Genomic DNA, 7986 nt, shown 5'->3' with positions numbered 1-7986 from the left:
GGGAGGCTAGGAAAAAATGTCCCGGCGTTTAAAATGGGAAAAAAGGAGAGAGAGAAAAAAAAAAGGAGGGCAGGGGGGAAGAAGAAGGAAGGGGAAAAGGGGCCGCGGCAACAAAAGGGAGCGGGCGGCCGATGCGCGGCGGCGGGCGGCGGGGCGCGCAGGCGGCTCTGCCCACCCCCTCCTCTCTGCCTGCGCGCGGCGGGCTGCGGGGAGGCTCGTGGCGCTCGCGTGTGCGCAGCCTGCTTTGCAAAGCCCCTTTCGCAAAAAAGTGGCTGGGGATTGTGTCTCTTATAAGGGGCGGACGGGGCTCGCCCCCCCTTCCTCTCCTAGACACACACACACACACACGCGCGCGCGCGCCCGCGGACCCCCCCTTGCCCCCCCCCCCCAAACACTCTGCACCTTGCGCCGTCCACGCTCCCCTGCCTTTGCAGTCAGTGACCGCGGGCCGCGGAGTGCCGCCGCCTTTTCAACGCGGGGGGGAAAACACAACACACACACACACACACACACACACGCACACGCACACACACACGCCCGGAGGCTCCGGCACACACGCGCTGGCCCCGGCCCGGCTCCGCCTCCCCTCCCGCCCCCCCTTCCCCCCTCCCGGGGGCCCCCCTTCCCCTTCCCCACACCCGCCGCCCCCACCCCTCGCGGGTTTGTTGTTGCAAGTGCGTGCGCCCGGCGCGTGCCGCGCTCCCGGCCCTGAGCAAACACCCGCGCCGGGGCGCCGCGCGGGGGCGGGGGCGCGCCCGGCCCGGCCCGGCCCGGCCCGACGGGGAGGGGCGCCGCCCCGGCCCCGCGCAGCCCGGGAAAGGGATGGGGGGGGCAGCGCGGGTGGGGGGCTCCCGGGGGAGGCCGGTGCCAAAGCGGCGGCTGGCTGCCGTCTGCGGAGAGGCGCTGCCCCGCGGCGCTGCTCGCCCCGCGGGTTGCGGCTCCGGTGCGGTGCGGTGGGGGGGAGCCCCGGGTTTGGGGCGAGGGAGAGGGGGCGCTCCCGGAGGGGCCGGGAGGCAGCCGGAGGTGCGGGAGGTGCGCGGCGCCGGGGCCCCGGCGGGCTGCACCGCGCCGCGGGGAAGCCCCAGCCGCACTCGCCTCCCGCCCGGAGGGCAGCGCCGCTGTGCTGAAACCGCTGGCCTGGATGCGGCCTCTGGGGTGGGCAGTGGGGCCGCGCCTGCCTGCGGGGAAAGCGGAGCCCTCACCAGTCCCGGCGGGACGTGGCGCGTGTGTGCGCGAAAAGTTTTCTTTTCCACCTGCGGGCCCGGGAACGGACGGTTTGTTCTGGCCCTCGGGAAGCATCAGGATGCCTGGGAATAGTTCAGTATCTTACCAAGCGTGGCGGCGCTTAATTCCTCAACGTTTCAAGAGCCCTCCGCTCGGGGATCGTTTCTGTTACAGCGGCAGCCCGAAGCGGCGGCGCAGCGCGGAGCTGCGTGTGCTCGGCGCTGCAGCCGCGGGCCCCGGCGCGGCCCGGCGCGGCGGCGACCAGGGGAGGCGAGAGCAGGCGCCGGCTCCGAGGTCCGCGGCCGGGCTGATGTCTCTACTAGCCGCCGCAGGAGAAAGCTCCGGGCTGTGCAGAGCCGGGGGTCCCTTTGCTGCCCGAGCCCCCCCCCCCCCCCCCCCCAGGGACGCCCCGTCCGGGCGGCTCCGAGCCCCGCTGCCTCCGCGGCGCCCCGCGGGTGCGGGCAGGCAGTGGCACCTCCGGGGAGGTTTCCCCGTGGTGGCTTTGGTCCCGGCCGCGGTGTCGGGAGGCCGAGGCTGGCCCCACGCGGGGTCCCACCGGCGTGGGCTGCTCCTCGTCCAGGGAGGAAAAAAGTCCCAGTTCAGGTTTCAGCGGAAGTGAGTGCAGAAATCAACCCTGCTCTTCTCCTGGCCTCAATTACAACAGCCTGGAGCTTTAGAGATCTCCTCATCCACCAGCACTGTGGATCCCCAATCCTGGCTGGGCCTGTGGCTTTAAAACAGTGATAAACAGCAATATTGTATGGCAGAAACTTAATATGCATCCATTAACTATTCTTTTAGTAATTTTTAACTTGATACCTTTTAATACCCACGTATGATGAAAAAAGGGAAGTAGGTCTGTCTGATCTAGCCTCTATCACACTATCTATTTCAGGGCCCTCTTCATCGATCACTGAGTTACCTTCTAGTTTTAAGCTTAACTGTCTCAGCGTATATGAAATATATTGAACTATTTTAGCCTATCCTACGCAGGACAACCAGACCTCAACACAATACATTTGTTATTATTCTCTGTATAGAGAGAATTATTCTGTTCAGTTGTAAGTCTTCCGGTTAATTCATTCAAGAACATCCCACGTCTGACATCAGAATTCTCTACACTGGAAGCAGTTGTTGCATCATCAGCTCCACGTTGTGGCATCACAGGAGTAAGAAAACAGTAATGAAAGAGCAATGCGAGCCACATCTCAGTGCTTCGGGAAGCGGTAACAGAGATCAGGAAATGAAATACCAAATTAATTGCAGCTCTGTAACCTATATATGTAGGTAAGAGTAATTCTTCTGGAGTAGACCACTCTCAAAACTGTCATGAAAACACCACAGTAGTGAAATTCCTTCCCCTTTTCCCAAATGGCAGAACGAGACCAGAATTTCTGGGTGCTTCCTTCTTGAAACTCAGAGGGCTTTGAACGACATATCTTAAAAAAGATGTGAGTCTCAGAGGTCATCGAGAATAACTCGCATGTAGTTTTGCCTCCATAACTCTGTACTTTCTGGGCTCCCTCTGGCTACCCTTTTCCTCCCCTTTGCCGAGCACTTCCCTCACCATCCACTACCACAGGGGCACAACCTCATCTCTCACATTGGCTAAGGTATTGCCCATTTTGCCAGCTTCTCGGGCCGCTCATTTTGTAGAATAAGGGATCCATGGCTGCCAGATTTATAGATAACAAATATTGTTTCAAGGTGCCCCCCACCTCCATCTGCACATACGCACAATCCTGCACCTGCACTTTGAAATTCTTAATTCTAACATAGTGATAAATAGCCCTTGCCCTTTTCACTGGGCCCTTTTTCTTTTTTTTTTAATCTTGAACTGCCATTATTTTATAGTGGCTTTTTTTGTGTGCCTAAATTGTAGCCACACTCACGAGGTCTTTTGAAGTCCTTGCTTTTTTTTTTTTTTTTTTTTTTAAACTTCGGTATGCTTTTTTTGCTCCTTTTCTTTTTTAAAGGCCATTTACGTTATGATTAAATGCGTCTTGGAAAAGCAGAACGAAAGTCGTTAATCTATATAGATCTTCAAAGAATCGATACATTCGGGACTTCTGTAGGATTTGTTACACTTCATTTTGTTACAGTAGGCAGCTCGTCTGGATTTGGGCACATGTGTTTCTCTCCCTCCCCTCGCCCCCCCCTTCTTCCAGCTTCCCCCCCAAGAGTGAAAATAAAGTAAAAGGTCTTTCATGGTAAACAAAACCAGCTTATTCTCCACATAGAACACATGAATAGCTGGAAAAAAAAAAACTTACAATAAATGGTGCATTTTTTTCTCTGCTGGGTATAGCATTCAAGATCAGTCCAGTATTCAAGAAGCAGTCCATTTTTTGCTCAGCAAGAGAGTTTAGAAAAGAAGCGTGGGGTCTATTCAAGGATCTTTTCCCCCTTCACAATTGCTGGGCTTTATGAAACCTATCTTCCATGCCTTGTCAGAGTATTTCTGGGGACCAATTAGTGCTTTGTTGCAAGGCTTCTTTGCTGAATCTTTGAGCAGCAAGAAAAAGCTCTCTTGAGTCTCCCCTTATTTTGACTATTTCAGTCATTACTCAGTGTAATAATTAATATGACAACTGGACGCTGGAGTTTGTATAGAAACACCTCGGCTGCAGGAGAGAGCGTGCAGTGGGTGGTAACAAGCTACAGATCAGACCAAGAAGCCACACACACAAGAAGAAGAAAAAAAAAAAGAAAGAAAAAGCAGAGAGAGAGGGAGAGAGAGAGAATAATGAAGGAAAAGAAAGAGAGAAAGAATAAAGATAAATAAATAGTTGGCACAACCCGAAGAAACATAATACAGACTTGGAAGGGGAAAAAAAAAAGCAGTTAGGAGAAGGGGAGGGGGGACTCCAGAGACGTAAACTTTGAAACACTTTCTATATGCATAAAAATTCCAAAACTTTGCTACTCTCAGAACTCAGGAAAGCGATTTTTTTTTCCCCTGTCGACTATTCCTTAGGCTGGTTTTTTTTAAGGAGCATCTGCCTACACTTTTGCATACTTGATGAACTTTGATGTCTCTTCCTAAGTGTCCCTTTAGAGAAGTAAGGTCTTCAAGTATTAAACCGTGAAGGTAAGTAATTATTGCTCATCCTGCCCAGGGTGGGTGGAGGCTCGCACTTGGGATAGCAAGTTTTGAGAGTTTCTTAGTGTTGTATCTTCTACAGGAGGAATAAAGTCTGTGCCCCAAACGAAGAAGTAAAAATGACATTTGACCGGGGACACTGCTGAATTCTTCTTGAAACGCGCCTGGGGATGAACACTCATCACTTTGGAGACATTTCTTGGGCCGCCAATTAGGGCATAATAAATAATTAGAGGTTTTAAGCGTATTAGATACAGCTCATGCTAATGAGCTACACCAGGTCTTGTGCTAACCTGAAGTGACAGTTTGCATATAAGGCTGCAAGAGGGAAAGAAGCCGCCGCGAAAGTCGCCCCCCCCCCAGCCCGCGGCGCCCTCTCCCGGCTGCTGCTTCCGCGGGTTTCCGCGGGTTCCCGCCGTGGCTCCGCGGCCGCTGCCGCGGGGACACAGTGCCACCTCCCGGCCAGCCCCCGGCCCGGCCCCTGCCCCCGCGGGTTTGGCGGAGGAGCCGCGTGAAGCCGCTCCGGGGAGGGCCATGAGGGTGCCCCGAAAGGCGTTTATCGGGGGGCTGCAGGAGGAGCGGGGGAGAGGCAGCCCGGCTCCGCAAGGGGAGGGCGATGTGCATTTACGGGAATTTTTTGCAATCGGGTTGTGTGTCCTGGGATGTGAGGAAACACAGCCTGGCTGGTGCTAATTGGAGAGCTACAGCACCCGGACACCTCCGGTAAATATGTACCCAGGAGTCATATTAGTAAGAGATCCCCCCCTCCCCCCACCCCCAAGATACTTACTGCATCTTGGTTTGGGAATTTTTCAGGAGCTTCGGTTTTCACTAGAGAAGCCTCTCCCCCCATCTCACCGCTCTCTCAAATTGCCTGGGACACCATGAACCAGCAGGAAAGGCAGCGAGCATCAGGCAGAGGATAGCCCCAGTTTCCTCATGTGGGCATGGATATTTCTGTCCAACTCCAAAAACATGGCAGCTTCAGGAAAGCTGCCTCTCTCTAAACACTGGCCAAAGGGAGGGGAGGGAAAGAGCAGTCTGAAAAGCAGCCAAAGTCCGTGGCCCTTTGAACCTACATCGTGCCGGCGCAGGGCACCAGCCAACTCACAGTGTGAAGAGCCCTCTTCCCAGTGGCTGAGCAGTACAGCTGAGGCTGTGTGTGTGTGTGTGTGTGTGTGTGTGTGCGCCAAGCAGGTGTGTGTTACCAGGGGAAATGAGGTGTTTTTAGACCGAGGCAATGTCTGACACCAGCAAATATCCCAAGTGGTTGGAAGGAGTGGGGTCGCACTGCGCAGCTATCTGAGGGGGAGCTTCACACAGGAGCAACAGAGTCCAATACTTGGGAGCTCACCCAGCGACCGGGAGCCAGACATGTGGGGCAACTTGAAACCCAAGAGGGAAAGCCCAGTTAGATTAGCAATGTTGCTGCAGTGGGGAGGACCCATGCTTCATATGCTGGACAAATACTTCAAAGAGGACAGGTAAGCGCAGGCAGCTTGCACTCTGAAATGGTCTCAAGCTAACCACTACTGATGCGACTGTGTGTTCATGCTGGTAATGGCACTGGAGTGATTCCTAGAGCAAAAGCTTGCCTACACACACACACACGCATGCACGCACGCACACATGCACACACGCACACACATGCACACACAAAGTTTCTTTGCTCCAGAACAAGAGGATTTGGGAATCTGTCCTGACAGGGAGCTTTGCTTCCCCCAGCCAGTGCCTTTTGCTACCAGGCCACCTCTGAAGGTCCAGGCTGAATAAGCAGAGAACTCCGTTCTGAAGGCCAGTGGCAACACACTGGTGATATTATTATAATTAGGTAGCAATAAGAGTAAGAGATAAGCTTGCAATATAAATAGAAAAAGCAGGGGTTGGAAGGAGTCAAAAATAGAGAATTACAAGGATTTGGCATGAGCAGTATTTTGTGAACCCAGTATTTTGCTTTGCCATTAGTGTCAGGGTAGACACAACAACAGAGGGCGTAATGCAGAAGAAAAGGGGAGGAGGGATGGAAGAAAGGAAAAAGACTAAATGCATGTAAAAGCCACAGAGAAGGAAAAAAGATGGGTCAAAGCTTGGTGAAAAGAGAAAGAAAGAAGAGTGAAAAGGAAGGCACAAACAAATAACACCTCCCCCCCCCCACACACAGTTTATGACTTCAGATGCTACAGTTATTCTGGCCAGTCTTGGGCATGCATTTAAGCTTTTTAAAATCTAATTGAAAAAAGTACCAGGTAGAGAGGTACAGTGTGCATGGAAAGCAAACAGCAAACAAGAACAGTTGTTAGAAACAGTCTTATTCTGCACCAGGACTGTAATAATCAGTGCAACCACCATCCTCATCTCACTACTTTTAGCGCAAGACGTCCCTGGATGCCCCTGTTATGGATGTGCCTGTGTCAGGTGCTGTATGAACACAGGACACAAAATGTTGCTTCCCCTAATGAGCTTATTAGCTGAGCAGTTCAAAAACTGTAGTTTTTATGCTGCTGACAATGAATGAGGTTAACCTCCCTTTTCCCCTGCTGCCCATCCCTCTTTACCCCAACACGCTGCCGGGGTGTCAGCAAGGGCACAGGGTCATGGGTGTATTACATTGGCTGACCTGATAGCTCGTACCACAGGCTTGCTGTTCATTTGAGACAGTGATTTTCTACCTCTGGTTATAGTCACAGGATGGATGGACAGCAGGTGCTCTGAAGAAGATACATACTCACGCCCAAAGCATTGAGTCATTTTAGAAGCACATTATACAGAAGATAACTTCAGTGGGCTGGACTCTGACGGCGTTGTCATGGGGTTCAACATGGGTTTGGACTGAAATCACTGAAAGTGGCTCAGTTCAGTTCATCTACTATGAGACTGAGGGGGTTTAGTAGCTACCAGATTTTGTAAGTACAGCTGATTCACAGTAACTCGTTAGAACTCACCAAACTGAATTAGCTCTTAAGCGTTCAGTAGAGCTTCCCTCAAGGCTGAAAGAACTGTAAAGAGACAATTCCCATGTACCATAGGAGTTATCTTCATCACTAAATATAGCAAGACTACCTGCCTTGACATAGCTTGTTTTAGTGTAGACTTCATCCTTTCTGGAAACAAGATAGGCCTTGACAATTTTTTTTTATTTTTAACCTGCTGTTTGACATTGGACTATGGCTTTCCATCATTCCCCCATCTCCTTTTGTGACTCTTTCCCAACCAAGCCTGGGCTGTTTTATACCAACCCCTTACCTTACCAGCACTTTTTGAATTCATTCACAACCCTCACTTCATATTCCCCTTGTTGTATTTTCCATGGCTAACATTACGTACAAGCTCATGCATGCTCTCTGCAATCCTTCTGCATCCTCCTGCCCTGTCCTCTCACTCTGATCCTTTCTTCCCTGCTCCTTTTCTTCCTTCCTGTGTCTTTCTTGATGTCCGAGTGTGAGATTCATGCAGCAAACTCTTGGCTCATGCCTCCTTTAAACTGGGCCTCTATCTCCAATGTCTGGCACATGGAGCTGTGTCTCCTGCTCTCTAACCTCTTGGATGCAGCCCAGAAGGCCTTGCTAAATGATAGGCTGCTGCCCTGTGCCACAGCCTTCCCCCATCGCAGAGCCTGCTGTGGCCCCATGGCTGGCATCCAAACAGCCCATCCTGGACAA

The sequence above is a fragment of the Apteryx rowi genome, unplaced genomic scaffold (assembly GCF_003343035.1).
Source record: "Apteryx rowi isolate R43461 unplaced genomic scaffold, aptRow1 scaffold_133, whole genome shotgun sequence".
NCBI lineage: Eukaryota > Metazoa > Chordata > Aves > Apterygiformes > Apterygidae > Apteryx > Apteryx rowi.
This window is presented reverse-complemented; position numbering follows the sequence as displayed.